Genomic DNA, 24,475 nt, shown 5'->3' on the forward strand with positions numbered 1-24,475 from the left:
ACACCCACTTGATTAGTATAAAGGTACACCCTTGCCCAAACATCAAATATTGGTCAAATTTAATGGAAATATGATAAATGTTTTCTTCTCCCTCTCCATACGTAGGGCATATAAGATTAGCTCTCATGCCTTTTTACACCAATTTAGACTGTACTGATAAAATATCATTCACAATTCTTCACATTAAATGTTTCATCATATGTAAGATTAGAGCATTACAATCATATATGTTCATGATGGATCTATGTAAAAAGGGACCACTAAAACTATTTTGGTTCTTCTTCCACTTCATGAGATACCCTAACTTGACCCTGTAATCATTACTTTTCTCGTATATCCACATTGGCTTATCCGAAGGCAACCTATAACTTAATGGCAAACTTTTGATCACTAAACATTATGAACGTTAAACAATTAGTGAATTAGCGACCGATTCTACATATGGTCATTAAGAATAATTACATCATATACGAACTCTACAATTATACTCATTGCCCTAGTTGTCAATGCTCAATTTCCCAATTGTATTAAAAAAACATTTATTTATCCATATCTTCCCATTTCTCACTTTTTTCTTCAACTTTTCTTTTAGCAGATCTGTACCTGCTAGAAGACTATGCCAATAGTAATTTGGCATAACACCCAAATGTGTCAATAGGATGTATTTTCTTATAATATATTTAGTTTTCAATAATTTGAACATTAAAGGTTTTAGTTTGATACTAACTTCCAAGCCTTGTTAGTTGACATAACTAAATTTGAATTAATCAACAAGGTAATAGTGTTACCTTTTTTTCAATAGCTAGATGCTTGTGTTTTTTAACTCAAATATCTCCAAGAATGATCATAAATTAACTTTTGACTCATTCATAATTCCTGGAAGCATAATAAATCGTTAGTATTTAATATCAAATTTTTTTGAGCCTACGAGGGTTAGTGGCAAATCTTTCTTTCAAAACTCATTTTTTCACACCATAATGAGTATTTTTCTTTATGAAACATGAATGTTAAATATGATATTTTCTACCACAAAAAGTAAAATAATAGAAGAATTATTTGAGTTAGTAGATTTTATGAAGAAATTTTTAAGAAAATTTTGATTCTTAATATGACCATATCCAAGTCCCGCATTGTCATATACAATTTTTTTGTCTTGCCAATAACATGTTTAATTTTCTCTTCCTTGTACAAACTTGAAAAGTGTGTCATTCATGTCTTCAATCTTCTTTCTCAATACAAGATTTTCATTCATCAAGTTTGCACAGTCCAATTTATCTATTTTTGTTGTCAATTCATTATTTTCCCTTTTAAAAATTTTTCACCTCTTTACAAATGAGTGATGCATGTTTCTTGAGCTTGACATTCTTCATAGTCACTTTTATTAATTCACTATAAACATATTCAAAGGCATCTTATAATTCATCATAAGAGTAAATAAGGAAAGAGTGTATCTCATTTCTTCTTTTATCCATGGTCATGAGACACAAGTTGACAACTTCATTTTTTTCATAATCTTTAAAGCTACTCTAATCACATTGTCTTCTTTTTGAACTTGTTGGAGGTCTTTTTGGCTTAAGGGAAATTGACTATCATGTGTCGCAGTTTATTGCACCTATAGCAAATCATGGTTTGCTTTTTGTTTGACTCTCCCTTAGGTAGTAGTTTTTTTCCACCAAGCTTCTTTCTTTTTACGAAGCTTCTAAATCTTCTTGTGATCAACACCAGTTCTTCATCATCCTCATTTTCATCATCACTCTTCTCACTTGGAGTTGAAGATTTTGGTGTTATGACTTTCTTCTTATTATTTTCTTCCTATTACATCCTATTTATCGTGAGTTCATTAGTGAGAAGTGATCAAAAAATTTCATCAAGGCTCAATTTATTAAGATCCTTGACTTCTTGAATGTCAATTACCTTAGCGTTCTTTGACTTTGGTAAATGCCTAAAAACCTTTCTCAGTAATTCAGCATTAATGTAGATTTTTATAAGAGATTTTAAACTATCAATGATGTCGGTAAATCTAATAAGCATATATGTGATGGATTCACTTTCACACATTTCAAAAAGTTTATAATTATACACTAATATATTTATTTATATTCTTTTATTTGATTTATTCCTTCATTAATCACTTCCAGTTTATTCTAAATCTCTTTAGTCGATTCATAATTTGATATTTTGTATACTTATTTACATCAAGTTCATAATGTAAAAAGTTTGTTGCCCTAAGGTTTAATTATACTAGTATATTGTCAATCTAATCCCACTTATCTTCTAATTTTATTACTACTTAATCCCCTAAGCTTCTAGAATGAATATGTAGTCTATTTACAATGATTTTATGAGATTATAAGTCGATGCTTATATAAATATCTTTATTTTATTCTTATAATAATTGTAATGAGTATTATTAAACAAAGGAGATCTATTGAAGATTGACCTTCACTTAGTTGGGTTATCATAAATGATCTTTGTTCTAAACAATTAAGTCATTAGCGACTCTAATATTAATTGTTGGCTCATCATTTAAAACAACCCAAGAGAGGAAGTGAATTGCATTTAAAATTTTTTAAAGATTTTTAAGCAAGTTTCTCGACTTTCTTTTTAATATCATATATGGTCTAAATTAAAAGAGTATTAATATGTGAATATCTTTAGTAATTATTACGTGTAGAGTGCCTTAATAATGATGGACTTTATACTTTGTAATTCAATTATCAATAATGATAACAATGATGTAAACAAGTGAGAATAACTTGTATGCTTTATCATTAAATTCTTAAGTATGTATATAAGATGCGAGCTACGATATGATATCAAGTAATAGTAAACAATGAATAAAGTAAAAAAAAAAAAAACATAGTGCGAACTCTTCTGTAAAGGTTATGCTACATAAGTAGTAATTACAACCAAGCCAATCACTTGATATTCTACTATTTTCTTCAGAGTTTTATTATATACTAGTTGTTCACAGTGCCTATTTCACCAAAAACTTGTCCATTCCTCACACGAAAACTCGTACTTAAACCTTTATTACATTGTTAATTATTCTTGATGCCCAACTCATTAGTCAACTAGTTGTTCTTGATGTCTAACTCACAAATTCGTTAGTTATTAATGATGTTTAATTCATTAATAAATTGTATTTTCTCAACACAAAAGCTTTCAAAAAATTTCTCAAACATTTCTTATAGTACCTTCAAAATTTTAGATAAAAAGTTTATAACTGTCCCTCTTAAAAAATAAATTTACAAATAAAAAATACACTTACGACTCAATAGAGGCTTAAGAGAATGAAAGAAAATTAAAAGCACACTTAGGGTTCAATAGAGACTCAAGAGAATGAAAGAATATTCTCTTTTTATTTTCATATTTGAGCTCAAAAACTACTTACAAAATTTATTGGAGTATGTATTTCTCAAAATAACCATTAGAGACACATTGAAGTTAGTTTTGATGTTAAGAAGGTGTTGCAAAAACGTTAGTTAAAATATGCAAAAATTCTTGTATGGTGTGTCATGACAAAATCATTTACATTTATAGCTAACCTGACAAGGACAACATAATTATAAAAAACACTATGACCTTTTAAAATACTATTTTTTTTTTCTAACAACACAATGATATTTGATTGATATTTTGAAAATATTTTTTTCTACTACATTTAACATTGGAAAAGATATTTTGATATGAAAACCTAAGTGATTTATATAGATATAAATGATACATAACATAAAGTGTCATTTCTTTGTGTTTAACAAAGTATTTTGTTTTATATATTATACAACCTATTTAAGGAATATCCTTTAAACACACAAAAATGATTCTTCAAATTATATATGTTAATCACACAAATAAATGTTCTCTTAAATTCTTTTACTTTTGAAGTTTCTCTAAAATATAAAACTCATTTTTTTAAAAAAAGAATTAATAATCATTTTTTACTATATCTTTAAAAATAATGAAAATTTTATTTTTAAAACAATAAAATTTTTAAAGAAAATCTTCTTGAGCCTTCAATCATGAGTTTCCTAATTTACATAAAAGATAAACAAATTTGAAGGTAGATTTATTCTTGGTCTTCAATTGGTTTCTCTTCTTATTAATGCCCTTGTGATCTTTTATGATTTGTACAATTTTCTTGGGTTAGGTCTTGCATACTAATTCAAAAACTTATATAGCGTCGTTAGTGCAAAAATAAGTGTACGTCATTTATCAAAATTAATTAATTTCTCTAAACAGAGGTTCGTGAGGTGGGGGGAGATCTTAAAATCAATGTAAAATAGGAGCATGTTGCTACTAGTGTCAAAACTAATCATTCAAGGCGAAGGCATCGTCGTACATGAAACAAATAGTTGAAGTCTTCACTCACCAAAGCATCATTGAGATGCTAAGCTTAAAAAAGTCGGTTTGGTTGATTGGTCGAAAGAATATTTGAAATTCAAAGAAGGAAAAATTTTGTAAATATATATGAAATAAATTCATTATTTCTTTCTGAAGCATTAGAGATTGTTTTTTCTTTCATCTCTTTCTCTTCTAATTTTCTTTAACAACTAATATGCCTTTCCAATTTTCATCTCAACAAGCGCCGCTATGGCACAAGAAAATCTACCAAAACAAATTAGAGTTTCCTTCCATATTGCCTTCGCCACCTGCTGACCTACATACAACATTAGACTCTGGATATGGTTTATTATATATGTTTAGTTTCTTGTTCTTTGTTTTGTTGATAGATATAAAAATTCTAATTTCGTTTCTCTTTTGTGTTAATATTGGATTGTGTGACACTTAAGCTTAAGAAAGAAAAATATTCACACTAGTTTCTAATGGAGTTTTTTTAATTCTTGATTTTTTTTCATAAACCTTAATATGTAAACTATTCTAATTTTCTTCAGTTTGTAAACTGTTATACATTTTTCATTTATTTTTAAAGGACATTAGACATCCGAAATAACAAAGAAAATTATAAAAATTTTAGAACTAAAAATATAATATTGGTCGCACTCACGATAATTAAATTGAGAATTTATTCAACATAATTTACCTAAAGCTTCTTTCCATCCTTTTTGAAACCTATTTTCTCTTTCGTCTACCAAATTCCCCAAAACCATCTAACCCATTTCCATTAGCTGAATCCCTTTCAATATCAAAATCCCAACCCGTCAGGCCGCCATTTCTATTTCCATTACACAAATCCCTAAACCTTAAGCCAACTGAACAAGCTGGGCCTAACCAATTACAGCCCACTCCATTCTTTCACAGAAACGCCACCGTTTTAGTGTCTCTTGAACTCAAGACGGCACGGGGGCTCTCGTGTGACAAGTAAAAGTAAAAGAAAAGAAAGTGGCAGGAGGGGGGGGAGCGCGGGAATTCATCCGAAAAGGCTCCAAAATTCGAGCTACAGCTGGCAAGACCATGCGGAGTTGCGACTATAAAAGGGAGCTTCATTTTCAAAGGCGATGGAGAGAACCGAGAGAGAGTGTTTTGACAGAAGGGGCTCAGTTAGGGTTTCTTTTCAAAGCTAACCGAAGAGGAAGTGATTACAGCAGATAGAACTTGGTTTTTCTGGCTTTACGGTTGCCGGGAGAAGAGCAGAGAAGGTAAATTGAATCTCCTTCCTCATTTCACTTTTTCTGGATTATAATTGAGTTTGAGAAAACTAGAATCAATCTTGGTTTTTTAATACTCACGATTGAGAAATCTAGATTGTTTAGCATCTTGTTTGTCCTTGTTCACCTTTGATTTTCAGTAATGGTTGCTAATTAGACGTTATAATGTTGATTAGTGTTTGAAGAGACAGGCTTGATTTAGCTGTGGATTCTAAATTTTTTGCTTTGCATATTCGCTTCTCTGATGAAATTTATAAATGAGCCATGGTTATGCATCGATTCGGTCTACTTTTCTTCTTGTTTGAAGAATATATTTTATAGCCTGAGGAATGGATTTTTGTCTGCTCAGTATCTTTTTGTATGATGTAACTCTAGTGCATTAGGTTGTTTCTTGTTTCTCTTTCCTCAAAGGAATTCTTTCCTATAAAACATACCATATTAACCAAAATTATTATTTAACTAGTAAATAAATATTTAGACAATTAATGAAATAATAAAATAATTAAACATTAATATTTAATTAGCTTTATTTTATGTCTAAAATATACTTGACAACACCTAGTTAGGCTTATTTTCATATGAACCAAATTAAAATTACAGACCAAGTTTAATAAGCTTATAGGATCACGCGAGGGGGATATGTATTACCACAATATTCATTTTATAAATTAAACCTAGCTACGATGTAAAGTTTTTCTATTTTTAAATGAGTCAAATTATAACTAAATGTGGTTTCTATTAAGTCCGCGGATAAGATAGAAACTCATTACCATATTTATGTAGGATTAATAAATAAATCCTACCCATATGTACTACTTATAATGGAAGTCCTCCACCAAGATATGGGAGGACAATTGAGAGAAAATTTTAGAAAAAATATAAAAAGCCTCTAAAAGCAAGAATGCCTCCTCTATAAGGCCTCTACTTCTATAGTCTTCCTTTTGATAGCAAAAATAAGCCTCTCTTTTAGTGTATTCTTTCCGAGAACAAGAGTATTCATCTTTTTCATTCTTCCAAATATACTAACAAGTCAAAAAATCTATATAACCATTATAAAGTCTTTAAAAGACTCAAACACTCTTCATAAATCAAGATTCTCCGTTCGAAATTAACCAAAGTGTTATACAATCAAGAAACAACAAGTTCTCACCTATTTGTTTAATTGATTATTTTTCATCAAGAACAAATATCATTTTAAGATAAAGAGAATCCACCCTTAAATAAAAAATGTTGCCAAAGATTAACATTTTTCGAGATCAAATGAAGTTCACCATCAAACTTAAAATGTACACAAAGAAGATCACCTGTATTCAAGATCAAATGATTTAGAAATTGAAATAAAAATTTGTTTAATGAGATTGAATAACAGATTTGTTTTTCCAAAGAAAAATTAGAACCCAAAATACGTACTCCATTCTACACTTAATTTATACATTGATTAGGTTATAATGAATTTTTATTTCTATTTATTTTGGTCATCAAATTTGTTGTTACAACTTTGGTGCGCATAGTGGAACTATAATACCTCTCATCTCTATCTCTTGCAACAAAGTCAAATGACTTGAGAAATAAACTTAGATGCTTAAAGTATGACCTCCACCAACTCGCCAATATCAAAAGGCTATAGGGCAAGTAGTACTCATAGTTTGTCTTGCCATATCATGTAAGTACAACCTCTCATTCTTATTTAGTGATGTCTATCATGATAATAGATGCTTTCTTTGTTAAAAAAAAAAAGCTGGTTGATAAAAGAAAAAAGGAAAAAAGAAAAAAAAGACAAATTTTGACCAAAGAAAAACAAAAGTAAAGAGAAAAGGAAAATAGAATGAAAAAAACAGTTACATTGTCTCCTCATATCCATATATAGAGGTATATTTATGTGTCTGTGTGTGTGTGTGTACATATATATACATATATATGTATACTGCAGCCTGTGTGTGTGTGTGTACGTGTGCGTGTGTATATATATATATATACTGTTATGTACATGTATAGATAGAAAAATAAAATAGCGACACTTTCTCATCTTCTTCTTCTTCTTCTTCAATGTTCTCTCCGTACAGTCGCCTCTTTGGCATGTGTAGCATTCTGTTGGTTTCTTTAAAAAAAATTTAAAATTTAAAATAGTTTATGAAAACTCAACCAACCGAATTGATTAAACTCATCAAACGATACGTAATAATTGAAATCAAACTTGGGTGGTTCAATTAATAATATAATAATTAAAATTAAATTAATCATATTAATTAAAAATATTATTTATACATATAAGTACAAATATTAAATTGGTACATATATTTATATAATTTTTATTTTTTTAAAAAAATCTGTACTTATATGTGATTATTAATTATATGTATATATAATTATTAGTAATTTTTAAAAAACTAAAAATTTTAATGCATTTTTTTTATCAGTTCAATTTTAATTTTTAAAACTAAATTAAATTGATTAAGATATTATTTTTTATTTTTAATAATTTAACTAGAAAATCGAACAATCCAAATCTATCTCCTTAATTGATTCTATTTGTTTGATCTTTCATTTTTGGTCAATTTTTGCTCACTTCTATGAGTGGACAATAGATAATGTTCCTCATGCAATGTAATAGCCCCTACTACCTCCGCTAGCAAATTCGTTAGTGTATGATGACCCCCTTTCTCTTCACAATAACATTTACCTTTTCTAGAAGTTAAAACAGCATGACAACAACTTTGCTCTTTAGCAAGGACATTTTAGAAGATTCAAGAGTGTTAATGGCAGCTCGTCTCCTATCGTAGTACTTCACTAGAGTCCCAAATGCAATCATAGATAGAACGTCCTAAAAATTTCAAATGAAATCCGATAACACCACAACATCTCTTCTGTACGGTAAAAAAAAAGCACTTATTTTGGTCTTTACTATTATAAAGTCTTATTCCTTATTAACAAGATGAAGCCTTTTATTTGGCATCTTCTTTTCAAGAGCAAGACATAGATCTTTCTTGTTATTCCTCCAAATCAACCAAAAATCGAGTAAGTTCTATAATCATCTTAGATGTTTCAAAAGATCTAAGTATTCTTTGTAAATCGAGATTCTCCCTTCAAAGTTATCCAAAGTGTTCAACGATCAAGAAATAATAAGCTTTTGACTAGTTATTCAATTAATTATTTTCTAACAAGAACAAAGCATATCTCAAAATCAAACAAGTCCACCATCAAGTTAAAAGATACTATCAAAAATTGAAACTGTCTTAGACAAAGTAAAATTCACCATAGAACTCATAAACTATATGAGTAAAAATTGAAACTGTTTTATTTTAAGATGATTTTATAGTATACTTTTTGGAGGAGTAGCAACAACAATAATGTCTCGACTTCAAGTTCTACTAAATTGAATCGGGTCCATGAATATAAGAAATAATAAAAATTATTGATCTCTCTCAATATTTCTCTTAATTCGAAAATATAGAATTTGAATTGATGTCTTTTCATTAATTCCATCCATAAATTTATTTTCTTTTCTATGAGTTTTAATCTTAATAAGAATGTTAGTTCTTACTGTTCATACGTTATGATATGAATATACAACACAAATTCGTTATGTATAGATGATGAGATATCATTGATACAGAGTCAATTCTAACAGACTTATTGGAGGGTCCCATTGGCGTGCAAGTTGGGGCAAGATTATAACACAGTAGGAAGCAACTTCTATACTAGATGTGATTACAAGTGTAATTTTGTTATTTGAACATTTTGTTCAAGCTCTTATTTATCAGAGAAATTAATTAATTGTGTAATTATTGTAAATAATTTGATTGACCCACAAATTAGGTTATTTGTGCAAATCTGTCAAATTAAGATATTGATAATAAATTCTACAAATTAGATAATTGATAGAAATAGAATATTTGACTGACTGTTACTTTCTCATCTTTTTTGTGTATATGTACTTCACATTTATTCAATAGAAATAAAACCTTTGTTCTTCACTCTTTTATCATTGAGCTTAATCTACGTACTCCTCCTATTATTAAGTCTGCTTATATATTGAGATTATTATCATATCACCTCTTGTTTATATAAACTTCTTTATCGCTGGGACCGAGCTATGTATATTTTTCAAGGCGTACATGTCCATTGTTTAGGATAGGTTTTGCCAATTTTGTAATAGAAATACTATTGTTTAGAAAGAGCTAATTTATAACATATCTAATTGCACATGCACCCTTATATCTTGTAAAATTTTGGGGAATCAGGTTATATAAAAAAATAAATTAAGAAGTGGATTATAATTTGGAAACTAAATAGTAATTTAGTGAGAAAAAAAAAAAAAAAAATTCGAACATGCTGAATGTGAAAAGAAAAGTCAAGGCTTGAAGCTTCTTTTAATGAGCCGCCGTAGGAAAAAAAACAAAGCCCAAAAAATCGGCGACATGAATCCAAATAATCGCCGTCGTAAACTTTTTAAAGTCTAGTGAACAATGAAATGAGAATAATATATTTATTTATTTAAAATAAGAAATGATCCTGACCGTAGATCTAATGAGTTGTTAGGACCCGCCTTGGTTGAAGCGTGCAGTGAAAATAACGTTTTTGTATATAGAAATAACTTTGTGTCGGGCACGTGCTTAAATGACTTTCCCATGTGATTAACCCACACCACTTGCTTTTATTTTCTCCAATCATCATACCTTTTAGTTCTGAACATTTTTAATGGTATTTTTTTTTATATAATATATTATTTTATTTTAAATAAGAATCAAAATTTAAATGAAGACTTAAATAATTGTAGACCTTAAATCTTTTAATTTTAATTACGTCTTTTTATTTTTTAGGTATTGGTATATATCATCTAATTTAATTATTTATTTTTTTAAATTTTTATAATTAAAAAATCTATTATCAATTCAATCAAAAATATCTTATTTTTATTTTTATTTTATTTTATTTTTAAAAATCAAAATTACATATAAGAATTCTTATTACTTAAAAATACTGTCTAAGTATTTTATGGTTTCACCGTCGAGAAAATTGCTTTATACTTACTGTTTTCCTCTTATTTTATAAAATAATTTATATTTTTATTTTATTTATAATATTAGAGTGAATTTTTATAGATTTATGAATATTTTCATGCATATTTTTAACATAAATATAGTTTTATTTAATGAAATAATTTGTGTTCTTTTATCTTACTAGAATTTTCAAACAAACTAGTGCAATAAATTAAGGCTCTTCTATTTTATATACACCAAAAATCGATTAATTTCTAATTTTGTTGATAATAGTCTATTACATTAGTGAAATAAAATAAAACTAATAGATAATACCTCTACTCCATTAGAGAGGTGATTTGCTACAACAGAACATAAAGAACTCGAGCTGATCACCTAAAAAAAAAGAAAAAAAGCAAAAACCCCAAGGTTTCTGGTGTCAACGACTGAAAACAAAGAAGAAAAAGATATTAGAGTTTTTGGTGAGATGCACACCCGCAATGCACTAAATCATCTCCTTAGTTAATGAAACGATGTGTTTTGATGTTGAGTGTATCCGAGTTTTTGGCTCACAACTTGGGCCGTTGGATTTCGACCTACGGGCCTACAGATGTTAGGCCTGGGGCCTAATAACATCCTCCCTCAAGATGGAGAGTAGTTGTTCTCTTCTGTCAGTTTGATCATGTGTTGCTTGAGTAGCCAGTTAGATAAAGTGTTGGTGAAGATATTTACGAACTGTTGATTGCTACTGACATGTTTTGTTATTACGCTTCCATTTTGAATATTTTCTCTGATCAAATGATAATCTAGTTTAATATACTTTGTGTACATATGATAAACTTGATTGACGGCTATATGAAGGGTTGCGTTGTTATTACAATAGAGCATTATTGTTTCCAAATGTTCGATTCCAAGACTTTCCAAGAGATATCTAATCCAAGTTAATTTGCAGCATGCATTTGTCATCTTTTTATATTATGCTTCTATAGCAGGTGAAATAATATGTTGCTTCTTTGATTTTTAAGATATTAAGGAGCTCCCAAGGAGTACATATTATCTTGTGATGGATCTTCTTGTATCAGGTCATCTTGTTCAATCACTATCAGTATATGCATTTAATCTTAAATTATAGGGGCTCCATTAAAATAAATTTTATTTCAAGTGTACTTTTTTATACTTCAGTACTTTATAGGTAGCATTAAGATAATCACTTCTATGGCTTTTCATAAATTGACTCAACACCTACACTATGTAAGACAAATACGATCTAGTTAATCGTAAGTACATAAGATTTCTGTTTGTTCTTATGTAGATCATTGGGTTCTCAATTGGTTCACCAAAATCTCTATGCAATTTACTATTACATTCTAAGGGTAGTGCGAATATTTTATACAACACTTGCATCCTTTAATAAATCTAATGCATATTTTCTTTGACGGGTATGTCTTCCCTTTTTAGATCTGGCAACCTGGATCTCAATGAAGTATTTTAGACTCTCCATTATTGGAACAATTTGAGAAACATAGTAATAAAGAGGAGAATTTCTGCAAATCAAAGACACATAACATTGCATAAAAACATGTTGCAATCTATTGCATTTTATTCTAGAATTGAACATGCCTTATATAGGATTACAGCCAAAGTAAAGGTTAAAAATCCTCAAGTAATCTCTATAAATTCTGCCAGTAATAACAAATTAACAAAAGGAAAACTATTCTGTATAAAATTAGGAAATATCTGCAGAAGAGTATTCTGCATAAAATCAAGAAGTATCTGCAATATATTTTTTACTAATTTTTGAATCAATTTTCAACACTCTCCCTTGATTCAAAATTGCATTCACCAAGGAGATTATTTCTAAAATAGATTTAACCTTTTTTTTTAGATAATGCTTCATTAAGTATATCATCCAATTCCTCTTTTTGTGCAACAGTATTTCAAAATAATCTCCTCCTTAGCAACCAAATCACGAATAAAATAGAACCGAATGTCAACATACTTTGTTCTGCTATTAAAAGTTGGATTCTTTGTCATGGAAATTGCTGCTTTGTTATCAAAGAATATCTATGTGGCTCCTTCCTACTTTTACTATAATTCTGCTAGCATCCTCCTTACCCAAATGGCCTAACAAGCTACTGAAGTGGTTGCTATATCCTCAACTTCTGATGAGCATTGTTCATGCACTCTATTTTGATCATAATTTTAATATTCTTCTTACTTAAACTAAGAAGAAGTTTTGAATAAATGTGAGTTAAAAATTAATTAACAAGTAAAAATTTGTGATGCAGGTGGTTTGACGAAGAAAACAAAAAACAAAAGCCTGAAGAGAAAAAGAAAGGAAGAGGAAGAAGTCGGCCTAGACCCACAGTAGCAACTCAGCCCAAAACCAACACTCCAACGATGTTGTTGTGGGAGCTTGAAATGGCAGCGATGAAAACGGTGTCATTTTGAATTATGAAAAAAAAATTTGCAGAAACACAAAGAGGTAGCTAGAAAAGGAAATGATGATGTGCGCGAAAGGATGAAACACAACCTTTTACTGCCTGCAAAAAGGACGAGATTTGACAGGAGAGAGGGGGGGAGCTTGATGGGAGACCTAGAGATGCGAGCTGGTGTAGATTCAACGCGAAAGTGGCAGAAAAACAACTGCGAGCTTGGTGGAGACTTAGGGAAGAACCAAAAAAGTAGAAAACTTGGAGATAAGGATGTTGGTGGAGCGAGCTTGCAAAAGCAGACACAGAAGCTAAGCGTAGAAGGAGAAGTGGCACCGAAGAGTAGACACGGGTGGAGGAAGCAGTTGAGATAAAAAAAAAAAAATGAAGAGAAAATAGATAATTAAGTAATATATTTTCAATTAGCATATGTTTTTTGGTAGAAATTTCAGGAATTTTCTATAAAATTTGAATGAAAATTTTCAAATATTTATTTTTAATTATTATATAATTATATTTTTCTCAAATATAATTCTTGCTTCTTAATTTTTTTTTTTTCGTTAGAGTAATTGACGTGGTCTAAATCAAAATTAAATTTGTGGTTTAATTTTTAACTTTTTTTTTTCTGATTGTAATTTAGAAATATTGAACTTAATTTGGTTGTGAGAATTGGCCAACTCATAACTTAATTTGTGATTAATAGTTTTAGAATAGAGGAAATAAAATTTTATTAATTAGACATATATTGTTAAACATTAATTGCAAATAGAACAGGAATAATATAATTGAGTTGACGGGGATAAATCGAATTATTACATATTTAACTGAATCAAATTTATAATTGGTTTACAAAGTTAACAGTTATTAAGTGATAGACTTAAAGAATACTCAGAAGAAAACTAAAAGTACATTAAAATACTTTGACCATTACAAATTAAATTAAATTGACTACGAAATTAAAACTCGAATATACTAAAAATTCAAGTGAAATCAATTACTCTAGCACATCTTCGTTGATAATTTTTCTAATTTTAATTATTTTACTTCAATTAAGTTATTTTAATTTTTATAAAAGTCTTTTTAATTTCTATATAATAGTAGTATTTTCTACAATTTTGGTATTTGATACATAATTCATGTGAGAGATACTCTACTTATCACTTTATTACTTGAACAATTTAGTGTACTAACAAATTCACCCATCAAGTTTTTAGCGTTGTTGTAGGGGATTATTAGCATCAATATCAATACTAAGAGTTCTATTATTAATGTAGAGTTTATTTATTTATTTTTTAGTTTATTTGTATTTTAATTTTAATTTTAATTTTATTTATTTATTGTCTTTACTTTAACTGTATTTTTTATTTTGTTTATTTATTTGTTGTCTTTTATTTTTATGAGTAAATTATGTAATTTCTTTTTCTGTTTTCAGTTGGTATATGAGTCAATCGAATAATGCAGAATAGATTCATAAAAATTCAGAGATCGAAAAGACTCGTAGACAACTAAATTGAGAGAGAAGAGAACGCTTAGCAGCAAAAAGACAATAAGAGTTGAGATGAATGAACACAAAGAAATTTGACGAGCAGGGGATGTTTTGAATGACAATAACGAGAGAGCACTCAAGGACTTTGTTATTCCCTCACTTGTAGGAGTGTCATCCAACATCGTTCGACTGAGTATCAATGTTAATAACTTCAATATCAAATCTACGGTTATTCAAACAATTCAAATCTCAATTTAATTTGCGAGTTTTCCAAATGATGGCTCTAATGCACATCTCTCTAACTTTTTAGAATTTGTGATACGTTTAAGTAGAATGGTGTTTCTAGTGATGCAATAAACTTAGGCTCTTTCTTTTTTTTTTAAGAGATAAAGTTAAAAATTGGTTGCATTCTCTTCCTATGTGTACAATTACTATATGGGAAGACTTAACTCAAAAAATTTGTTAAGGTTTTTTCCTCTAGTCAAAACAGCAAAGATGAGAAATGACGTCACTAATTTTTATGAAACGAATGGAGAGACATTGTATGAGGCACGAGAGCGATGCAAGAAATTGATTAGATGATGTCCTCATCATGGGTTTACCTAAGTGGTTGTTGGTTCAAATCTTTTACAACAAATTGAGCCACCAAACCAAGATTACAATCGATGCAGCTGCTGGGGGTGCTTTGATGGGGAAGTCCATAGATGATGCTTATGAATTATTAGAAGAGATGATCATTGAAAACTATCAATGGCCAACAGAAAGATGTTAACTCAAAATGAATTTTGGATTATATGAGATTGATGCTTTAACTATTCTTAATGTAAAAACTTATTCTTTATTTAAGAAAATTGATTAAAAGAGTGCTAATATTTTCTCATGTGCAGGGTTTATTTGATGATCCTTTTTAAGGACATGAAGCGGAGCAAGTAAGTTTACAATCCATACTCTAATACATATAATCTTGGGATGAGAAATTATCCAAATTTTTTTATGGAGGAATCAACAAAATGTGGTCGAGCTTTCCCCAAGATTTCAACCTCAAGAAAAGGTCTCACTTGAAGATATGATTGTGGTCATTCACAAGAATACAACAGAGTTTGCAACGAAGACTAAAGCAATCATTCAGAATCAATAGCTAATGCTGAAAAACCAGTAACCATCAATCAAGAACTTGGAAATCCAAATGGGGCAATTAGAAAACATGATCAATGGGAGTTCAAGGTACTTTATCGAGTAACACCAAGATGAATCCAAAAGTGGATGATGCAAGAGTGGATGAAGGAACCAAAGAGAAAAATGTTGAAAAAGAAAAGCTGGAGCAAGAAGGGAAGAATAAGCAAGTTGTGCTCAAGCCCTATGTGCCACCTGTTTCATTTCCACAATGCCTCAAAAAGCATTATGAAGATAAGAATTTCCTTAAATTTCTTGATATATTTTTTTAAAAAAACTTTACATTAATATTCCTTTTGCAGCGGCTCTTACTCAAATGCCAAAGTATACGAAGTTTCTTAAAGAGATTCTAGTAAAAAAGAAGAGTTTGGAAGATCATGCGACTATATGCTCATCAAGAGTGCAATGCCATCATTTAGAATAAGCTACCGTCAAAAGTGAAAGATCTAGGAAGGTTTACTATACTATGAAATATTGACCATTCTCATTTTAAAAATATTCTTTGTGATCTTGGTGCTAGTATTAACTTAATGTCTTATTATGTGTCTAAAAAGTTAGGTATTGGCGAGATGAAGCCCACAATAATATCATTACAACTAGTAGATAAATTAGTGAGATATCATTTGGGAATAGTAAAGGATGTGCTAATAAAGGTGGAGAACTTTATATTTCTGTCGACTTTGTAGTTTTAGACATGGAAGTTAATAGAGACGTTCCACTTGTACTTGGGAGACCTTCCTCACAACAAGAAGAATATTAATTGATGTGTAGGATGGTAAGTTAATATTGCAAATTAAGGACTAAAAGGTAACTTTTAATATTTTTCATGCCTCAAAAGTAATACCCAGGCCAAGAATTTGGTCCGGGATCAATTTTAACATTTTAAATATATAAAAATTTATTTTTAATTTAATTTATTTTAATTTTTGTTGAATTTATAGAAAAAAATAGGTTAGCAATGAAATTGAAAATAATTTTTTGAAAAAGAGGTGAAAATTTGGGTTCGGATAGTATTTTTAAAAGAAAAATTGAAGACTGAGGGTCATAGTATAATTAAAAAAAATTTTACCACGTAGGACCGCCCAGTCAGTAACTCCGACGAACCGGAGCATGCCGCATAGCAAGCCATGTTGACGTTGATGCCACGTGAGATGCCACGCGGGCGATTCGCTTGCCCCATGACCAAACAGCGTAGGATCGATCCCGCACGCGTGGGCGACCCAAATTTTTTTTCTTTAAACGCGATCGGACGATTAAAATTAAATCGCGATGAACGATTCAGATTCATTTTCTCTTTAAACACGATCGGATGGTCGAAATCAAATGCGATGAATGGTCCAGATTCATTTCCTCCTTAGGCGCGATAGAATGGTCGAGATCAAATGCGATGAACGGCCCAAATTAATGCGATATGGGTGTAAATATTTCGCATCACACTAAACCCAAACTCTAATTGCCAACCTCCTGCCGGAGAAGAAGAACCAGTCGCCGGAGAAGGGAGCCAATCGCCGATCGCTGACCGCTGCTACACAGAAGCCACCTCCAACTGCCAAAAAAGGTAAAAATTCTCCTACTTGCTTGGAATTCGATTTTGAGCACCTTATGATTATATTGAAGCAAAATGAACAGCGAGTGAGCTGAAAATCGTAGGCAAAGCCCGCGGCGGTTCTCGCAACCTCCTCCTATGAGCCCTTTTTTGTTTTTCATTTCGTACGATTTTTTCACCGTTGTGTTCACTGTTCTATTTTCTACAGGTTGACCGAAAAAAAAATTACAGCTGCGAAGATGAGCCGGTGGAGCTGCCATACCCGAAAAATTCCACCACCGGTAGGTTTCCGTTTTCTGATTTTTTTTTGCCAACTGAGGAGCCATAACGTATTTTTTCGCAGGGATATGTATAAAGGCAGCCGAAATCGGCCAAAACAGGCCAAAAATAGTCAGATCGAGGCAAACCACCGCGGCAGGCGGTGGTGCCGTCGCTAGAGCACGGCAGTGCTGCCGTGCTGGAACCCTGAAATTGGTTGGAAAAGATTTTTAGTACTGATTTTGAATCTTTTTTGGAGTATTTTTAGGTATGTAAAGTGTGTTTTAATCTCCACAAGAAAATTTAGTGTTTTAGACACCAATTCGGGAAAGGATCCCTTATCCTTTTCTCCGTTACAATAAATTGAGGCTTAATAATTAATAATTGTGTATTTTTATAAAAAATTAAATAATCTTAAAAATAATTACAGGTCACTAGTAGAGCCGGAACTAGTTAGTTCATGGTCATTTCGATTTTCTATTTATTTTCTTGTATTGCCTATATTTAGTTACTATTATACTATGCGTAACTTAATTGATGATTTTTAGGGTCTTTTTGATTATTTGGTTATGTTAAATTCTATTGTTATCTAAATGAACTGTAAATATAAAATGAGATACAGTTATTGCTTGATTGATTATTATACTGATAGAAATCTGTATGGAAAAGACTTACTAGGTACCCGAAAAAGAGTGGATGGCTCAGTTCATAGAGAATCCTACCGTGAATGTTATCTTAGTCGAACGAGGTTGAAAAGTCCCTTACCAGTAAAGTTTAGGAGATATGGTTTACCTTCATACCGGATGGGGTATCGATGTGATGGAATGTTTGGCGCCCATTATCGAACGGGGTATGGGGATGGCTGGTTAATTGTTTAATTGGATATTAGGTTCATGAGTAGGATGACATCCATATGAACCTCCAGAGATATTAGTAAGTGGGTAAAAATATAAAATAATCATTTCTTATTAATCTTCTATGTGATAAATAATAATATATGAATATAAATGTCTTTCTTTATAGTAAATAAATTTACATCAAATTAAGGGCCCTCCATTGATTTTTTTCTTATTTTTACCAATCTTCAGTTTTCCGTATTTATGATTAATATGATATTCTTACTAGACTAGTGTAGCTCACTCCTTCATTAACTATTTCATATCAAGAAAACCAAGATTTAGATCCCAATTAACAATGGAGTTGTGAAAAGTTTACCATCCGAACACCCTTCAAGAGCTAATGAAGATCGTCCTATAATTGCTTAGTTATTTATCTTTCGTTTATTTCTTTAAATTTCGTTTGTTCTTTTAGAATGTACATTCTCTTAATCCTATTAGGCATTTTAAAGTATGGTATAAGAAATGTAAAGTCTACTTCTATTATTTCGCTTCCGCATTTAATTTATAACTTTATTTCTATTTAAGTTTTGGGTCTTTATACAAAATTTCCTTTGGAAACTGATAAATTCTTTAATCCTGATATAATTAATAAGTATGTGTCCAAAAGGCTCCCCAAGATAGAAAAAGACATTAATGTCCAAGAAGCAACCAAATCAAATGAAGAGAATGATCAAAAAGAGGATGGGGCAAGACAAGAAAATTTGAAAAAAGGTATGCATATTTGGAAGGGAAGAGTGTATGCATATAAAAACATATATGCAGGTAAAAGTGTGAGATGGTGTATAAAACGCACTAATAAAGAAAAAAATTGTAAGAAAAAAATAGTGAAGTGTTAAGTTCACCACCTTAGTTGAAATAACAAAAAGGTAAGTTTAAACAAAGTATAATTTATGAATCAATGATAGAGACTTAGAAAACGAACTTATGAGTTGAAATTATACATATTTTGTTGAGAGACATAAGAACTAATAGTCTATTTTTATTTTGCAACATTTTTTTTTAAATTTTCAACTAACTAACAATTGCAAGAAAGGAATAGAATTTTAATATTATCAAGCTAAATAGATGAACATGGTAAAAAATTGTGCTTTTAAGTGTTTCTTTTACAAGCGAAAATTTAAGTTTGGGGGTATTTAATGTATTGTATTTTGATCATTATTTTAATATCCTTTTTACTTAACTTAGAAGAATTTTTACAAAAATGTGAGTTAAAAATCAATTTAATGAGTAAAAATTTGTGATGCATGTGCTTTGATGAAGAAAAGAGAAAAAGAAAAAAGATTGAAAAGAAAAGAAGAGAAAAGGAAGAATTGACCAACTCACGACTTGATTTACGATCGATGGTTTTAAAGTAGTGGGAGTGAAATTCTATTAATTAGACAGATATTGTTAAGCATTAATTGTAATTTGAATGGGAGGAACATAATCGAATTGACATGAAGAAACCGAATTATCACATATTTAATTGAATCAAATTAATAATTTTTATAAAACATTAGCATTTGTTAATTGATAGACTAAGAAAATACTGGGAGGAAAACCGAAAGTATATTAGAATAGTGCGAACTTCCAGGCTAAATTAAATCGATTACAAAATTAAAACTCAAATATACCCAATATTCAGGTGAAAAAATTACTCTGGTGCATCTCTGTTGATAGTTTTTCAAATTTAATTATTTTATTTTGATTAAGTTATTTTAATTTTTACAAAAATTTAATTTTGATTTCTATATAATAGTAAAATTTTCTACAATTTTGGTATTTGATACATAATCTTTGTAGGACTATACTCTACTTATTACTTTATTATTTAATCAATTTCGTGCACTTGCGAAAACATCCATCAATAATGTTGTAGTGGCTTGCTTCTTTGAGCTCCAAATGATTACTCCTGATCCAAAAGCAAAAAGATTTGCTAAAAAACTCCATCTATCATCCAATGAACTAGCCTAGTCACTATTCATGAACCCATATAAACTGAAAGTGGAAATTTCAACAGCATGATGCAAGACTTGCTTTGCTGCTCCAAAATAAAATTTTGATGGACTTTGCATAAACTTATAAATTACAGCAATAGAAAATGTAATATTAAGTCGAGTCTGAGTTAAATAAATTAATCTTCTAACTAGGCTTCTAAACCTTCTAGCATCAGTCATCTCTCTCCCGTCTTCACGTTACAATGTTTCATTGACATTCATGGATGTAGCTACATATTTTCAATTAATCATACCGAATTTCTTAAGGAAATCCTTAACATATTTTTTTTGGAAAATAAAAACTTCGTCTTTAGCCTATTGAATTTCAAGACCCGTAAAATAATGTAGCAGACCCATATATGATATTTCAAACTCATGCATCATATGTGATTTAAATTTAGTCTCTAGATAATTAGAGAAGTTTGTATAAATGATGTCATCAATATAAAGACAAATAATGATAAAATTATTTTTACCTTCTTTCTTCAAATAGAGTGGGTTCATCTCACTCCTCAAGAATCCATTTTGTTGAAATATTCATCAACTTCACTCTACCATGCACGCGTCACTTATTTCAAAGTGTACAATGTCTTCCTCAATTTGTACACCGTCTTCTCTTTGCCTTGAATTATGAAACCCTCTGGTTGGGTTACATAAACCTCTTCTTATAAATCACAATTTAAAATTTTCAACTTAAATTAAACAATCATTGTAATTGTGCAGCTAATGTGAAGACAATTCTCACAATTTCAAAGTGAGCCACCAAATAAAAAGTTTCTTCAAAATTAATACCATGTTATTGTGCATAACCTTTTACCACAAGTCGAGTTTTGTGCTTTTATATACTTCTATCAACACAAGATTTTATTTTGAACACCCACTTTAAACTAAAAGCATTTTTTCCCTTGCAGTAAGTCCACCATTTCCCATGTTCAATTTTTTTTCAGTTGTTGTCAATTTTTCCATAATTGCTTGTTACCATTCTTTTTTTGTTTTCAGTTGTTTCTTCATAAGTTATAGGATTTGAAATAGTAAGAGCAAATTGGCAAGATTCATATATGTCTCTCAAGGATCTAAACTTCCTAGGTGGCATCTCATATGTTGAAGAATTTCAACTTGGTGATATTGAGTTTGATGAATTTTGTGATGCCATAAAGGAACTAGTTAGTGAATTTGTAGGAGTTGACTCTTGAATTTTATTTAGAAAGATTCCGAGAGGAATTTGTTGTTTTTTCTCATACTTATATGCCAATTCCACCTACGTTTTTGTCAAATACTATACATCTCTCTTAATTAAAAGTTGGACACTAAAAAGATTATATAATCTATATGCTTTAGAGTTTGTACAGTAACCAATAAAAATACAATTTTCAGATTTCTCGTTAAGTTTATAAAGAAATTGAAAATTTACCAAAGCATAAGTAATTCACACAAAAATCCTTAAGTGACTTACAAATGGTTTTCTACCATGTCTGGCTTTAAATAGAGTTTGATTCATGGTATCCCTTACGGGAGACAGATTCAATAAATAAATTGATGTTGCTGTAGTTTCAACCCAAAATAGATTGGATAGCCCATTTCCTTGTAACATGTTTTTCGCTATCTCCACAAAAATTCAAATTTTCCACTCGAAGATACCGTTTTGCTCCATAGTGTAAGGGGTTGTCAACTCCCTATGAATGTCATGTTTTTCACACGCAAAAAAAAGATTGAAATTTTATGGACAAAAGCTCTCCATATCTATTGGTGCAAAAAAATTTAATGTAATACTACTTTGTTTCTCAATGGTAGATTTGAAGTACTTGAATTTATAAAATGTTTCCGACTTATTTTCTAAAAAATAAATCAAACCCATGCGACTACAAACATCAATAAATAGCAAAATATAATGACTCCCACCAAAGTATATGCAGTATGCATAAGTCCACATAAACAAACATGTATTAATTTGAGACACTTTGAAGCAGTACAACCATTTCTTACTAGAAATGATTTTCTAGTTTGTTTCCCATAAATATACCCTACACACAACTCAATAAAATTAATTTTTAGCACCCAAGAACCATACCTTTGTCACAGCAATTTCAGATCTTTGATATGCAGATGCCCATACCGAAGATGCCATAACTGCAAGTCATCTAATCAGGCAACAACAAGAACCAGATCCTTCACACTTAAGGCTTGCAATGAGAACATCTTGTTTTGAGTCATGTTGACATTGATCATCACCTGTCCTGATTTCTTGTCTCTAATAACACATGCACCATCCTCAAATAATATTGAATAAACCTCCAGCCATTAGTTGTCTGACACTCAATAAACTATATCCCAAATCAGGTACAATTTAAACATCATGCATGAGTTTTACTTTACCATTGCTAATTTCAAATGCCACCGTACCTTTCCCCTCAACTTGAATTTCTTTTCCATTTCCAAGTTGAACCTTTACCTTTTGCGTTTCATCAAGCTCTTTGAACAAGGATTTTGTGCTAGTCATGTGATTTAAACAGTCACTATCTATAAAAAAACACATCACTTGAAGTATTTTTAGTAGCAAAATGAGCCATAAAAAGCTTACTTTCTTCTCTATTCTCTGCTTTGTAATTCACTTGTTGATCTTTATACTAACAATAAGCTTTTATATGGTCATATCTCTTGCAATGATAACCAAGGTCTCAAAATTATGTCGAAGTGATTGCAATTTCACCATGATCACCTTTAAATCACTCGAAACTCCTTCTGTAGAATCAACCAAGCCTGTTTTGATGAGGTTGTTGTTGCAATATATGAGAAGATGTTGTCATGGATATCTTGTTTAATGATTACTAAGGCCTTGAAGTATTTCCTCTTATTGTCCCTTAATTTGCTTTATTCATCTGGACCTGCGTAGCTATGTTATACCAAGTCCCAAAAATCTTGAGATTTTAGTAGAATTATCATTTTTGTATTCCATAATCATAACATTTTCCTTTAAAAATGGGAATAAGTGGTTGTGTAGCACTCATTGCATTCCCATTGCTAGCCATGACCTTCTGCTCTTTTGTTTCACTCACCTTACGTGTTTATCTTCCCTTACAAACTCAATATTTTGGCTTTGATATCAAAATTGTTGGAATAATTTAAGAAACATAGTATGAAAGAATAGAACTTTTGTAGATTAAAGACACACAAAATTGCAGAAAAACTTGTTGCAATCTGCTGCATTTTATTCGAGAACTGAACAAGCCTTTATATAAGCTTACAACTAAATTGAAAGGCTAAAATCCTCACCTAATCTCTAGAAATTCTGCCACTAATAACAAATTAACAAAAGCAGGAATCTATTTTACATAAAATTATAAAATATCTACAAAAAACCATTCTGCATAAAATCAGAAAATATATGCAAAATATCTTAAACAGAGTGTCCTACTCTTATCTTTGTGTTCCTCTAGTTATTATCTCCAATTCTGGAACGACGTCCATTCTTGTTGTGGTTATGGACTCATGCCTTGATCCTATCAAGGTTCCTGATGTCTTCATCCAGCTTTTGTCCTCATGAGGAAATACATGCTCATAAAAGATAACATTTCTTAATATGATAATATTACATGTTTTAATATCTTCCAGCTCGTATCCTTTGGTACCAAAAGGGTACCCCAGAAATATACATTTCTTGGCCTTTACATCAAACTTGTGTCTGTTCCCTGTTAAGGTGGATGCAAAGGCTAAACACCCAAAAATTCGCAAATGGTTATATCCTAGTGACTTTCCATACAATATCTCAAAATTGTTTTGTTATTTATAACTGGTGGGAGAATTCTTTTAATGAGATTATACTCCAATATCTTGTGTGTAAGCCATTTTGTAATTTTAGCACTCTCACAATATTGATAATATGTTGATGCTTCCTTTTAATTCTACCATTCTGTTGTGGTGTCTCCACACAGAAAGTTTGATGCAGAACCCATTTCTCGGCATAAAATTTCTTCATCTCGAATTCTTTGTCATTGTCACTTCTGATCACTTTCATCTTCCTATTAAATTAGGTTTCAACAAGCACATAAAAATGTTGTAAGGCAAGCTGGTCTTAACCTTGTTTTTTTATCAAATTAACCCGAGTACATCTACTATGGTC

The 24,475-nt window shown here is 30.3% G+C and overlaps 1 non-coding gene across 1 annotated transcript; it reads right to left on the minus strand.

Moving 5' to 3' along the window:
- Positions 1-14,998: 14,998 nt before the first annotated feature.
- Positions 14,999-15,105, minus strand: LOC148266771 (small nucleolar RNA R71). Its single transcript, XR_015818188.1, has one exon. It is a non-coding gene; the product is annotated as a small nucleolar RNA R71 (small nucleolar RNA).
- Between the last annotated feature and the right edge of the window lie 9,370 nt (positions 15,106-24,475).

The sequence above is a fragment of the Carica papaya genome, chromosome 3 (assembly GCF_054855325.1).
Source record: "Carica papaya isolate Zhongbai chromosome 3, ASM5485532v1, whole genome shotgun sequence".
Lineage (NCBI taxonomy): Eukaryota > Viridiplantae > Streptophyta > Magnoliopsida > Brassicales > Caricaceae > Carica > Carica papaya.